The sequence below is a fragment of the Homarus americanus genome, unplaced genomic scaffold (assembly GCF_018991925.1).
Source record: "Homarus americanus isolate GMGI-L3 unplaced genomic scaffold, GMGI_Hamer_2.0 scaffold35521, whole genome shotgun sequence".
In the NCBI taxonomy this organism is placed as follows: Eukaryota; Metazoa; Arthropoda; class Malacostraca; order Decapoda; family Nephropidae; genus Homarus; species Homarus americanus.
The window spans coordinates 1-2500 of record NW_024732065.1 but is presented as its reverse complement, the minus strand read 5'-3'; the positions used below and the strand labels follow the sequence as shown (position 1 = coordinate 2500).

Sequence of the window (2500 nt, the reverse complement as noted above, 5' to 3'; positions counted from 1 at the left end):
GCCCAAACATTTTTGGGTCGCTCAATTACAACACCCCACCCAGCCGACAGCCGACGAGCTGAATCCCCTCAGTTCGACCTTCGAGTTTCCACCCGTTTGGCTCTTAACGGTTTCACGTACTCTTGAACTCTCTCTTCAAAGTTCTTTTCAACTTTCCCTCACGGTACTTGTTCGCTATCGGTCTCGTGGTCATATTTAGCCTTAGATGGAGTTTACCACCTGCTTTGGGCTGCACTTTCAAGCAACCCGACTCTACAGAGAGGCCCTTTCCGACCGTCCCATCTGTACCCTCACGGGCGCCGCCATACGGGCCTGTCACCCTCCATGGGCAGTGGCCGCTTTCAAGCTTGACTTAGACGGTATGGGACGGCGTGCTGGACCCTCTGAAACGCAACACCCCTCGTGCCCGAAGACATCGAGGTTATGCGCTGGGCTTTTCCCGGTTCAGTCGCCCTTACTAAGGGAATCCCTGTTGGTTTCTTTTCCTCCGCTTATTAATATGCTTAAATTTGGCGGGTAGCTCTCTCCTACTACGAGGTCGATCGTGGTCTCATCATCCTTAGGGGGAACAAGTTCCCCAACCACGAAGCGGAAGACGCTCTGCCACCGACTTTCTTCACCACCGGCATTACCAGGCAGGAAGGTTTGAGGGGCTTGTCGCGGGGGTACCAGCGGCCATGGCGCCGGCACTCCCACCCCTGACTCCGTTCCTTCTCATTGAGTGGTAAATAGCCAATAGGAAAAGTGTTCCAGCAGAACATCTCTCGCAGAGTCATATACACACACAGTTTTAATGCATATACGCTCGTGTTCCGCCCTTACTCGGCCGCACCTTTGCCGCTTAAACTTTGACCTCTTTCCCCGTTCCCGCATGCCACAGCAGTGGCACTTGTTTATCCGGAGAAAGAGAGCGAGAGTCGCAGTATTAATTGGCGTGAGCGGCCTTTCCGGCTGCAGAACTAGTGCTCTATCCCGGCGAGCGCCGTTATGAGGCGCAACACCGTCTTTAACGCGTTTAGAGAGAACTCCCCCTGCCTCCCTCCCAGTCATGAGATAGACGTGGACTCGTGGCGAACTCTCAAAGAGAACGCCCACACCGCGTCTGACCGTGGGAGAGGGTGGAGGAGCGCGTGAGGAAGAGCACGGCGTCACCCAAGCATTCTCATCTCTGCCTGCACCACTACATGGTAGACTGCGGGCCCAGGCGCACTCATCAATTTAGGTTCCACTGCAATGCATGCCAAGCACTCTTTTCGAGGTGATAGACGAAATTCCGGCGGGGCTTACTTAAAAGATATCCGACCCGGTTTCGTTTCCTCTTCGTGGGATGGAGTGCCTCTTAGAACATGTGCAGCATCAGCCATGAGCGGCCGACGGCCATTCGTGTCTCTGTGGACAGCAGGCAAAAGAGCGCCGCCTCCAGTTATTTGCGAGGGCGACAACTGTCGCTTTGTTGTGGTTGAATGTGGGTGCGCCAAGTCCATGGACTTGCTGGTGATAGGCTTGCTTGTTTTTAAGGGCACGCCTCGCGCAAGGCGCGGGCGATTAAACCCCAAGGCGGAAGCTCGGTTCGGGTTACCCTCGTGTCGGGGAGACAGTCAGCAGGCACCGAACTCGCAGCAACCGATGGATGTATATTTCCGACCCTCGTAGAGGAGTGGCGGCGACAAGCTCATATGGCTGCCGCCGCCGCAATATGCGTTCAACTTGTCGTCTATCTCTCTGTGTTCTTCGCGATTTTTATACCGACACGGGTGCGCGGTCTTCATCGACCCACGAGCGGAAGTGATCCCCGTTGAAGTTGTGTATTTGCCATTTGGTCTTTTGCGACTAACCATCACAGGTCGAGTCTCAATGAAAAGGTTTGACAGACATAGCCCAAGTTTGTGGTTTAGGTTGGCGGACGGCTTGTTGTTGTTTTTTGACACTTGAATTTCACTCTTTTTGGGTCAAGAGGCTTATTCGCCGGTAGTAAGGAGCGGACGGGCAGCCGTCCAAAGCCCCGTCCGTCCTCCTCCTCCGGTCTTCGCGCTCTCGCCCGAGTGTGGTCCACCTACAGCGTGGTGGTACCTATTTTTGGTGCGGGGGCCGGGATTGTCCTCTTTCGCTGCTGGAGTTGCCAGAGCAGAGCCCGAGACCGCCCAAATCAGGAGAGTAGTAGTAGTAGTTTTAAGAGCGCCCCGTTCTCTTTCTCTCTGTTAATGATCCTTCCGCAGGTTCACCTACGGAAACCTTGTTACGACTTTTACTTCCTCTAAATGATCAAGTTTGGACATCTTTCCGTCGGCTCGAGGCGACGACCCCAGAAAACCCTCGCGGGCAACGGGGCCGACAATCCAAGAGCGCCAGTCCGAAGGCCTCACTAAATCATTCAATCGGTAGTAGCGACGGGCGGTGTGTACAAAGGGCAGGGACGTAGTCAGCGCAAGCTGATGACTTGCACTTACTGGGAATTCCTCGTTCATGGGAAACAATTGCAAGCCCCAATCCCTATCAAGAA

At 54.4% G+C, this 2500-nt stretch overlaps 1 non-coding gene across 1 annotated transcript in view; it reads right to left on the bottom strand.

The window, feature by feature from the left end:
- LOC121868158 overlaps positions 1 to 541 on the bottom strand; it is a 4265-nt gene extending 3724 nt beyond the window's left edge. The window contains exon 1 of the ribosomal RNA XR_006089334.1: positions 1 to 541. This exon is cut by the window's left edge and continues 3724 nt beyond it. This is a non-coding gene — a ribosomal RNA (large subunit ribosomal RNA).
- Positions 542 to 2500: the final 1959 nt, after the last annotated feature.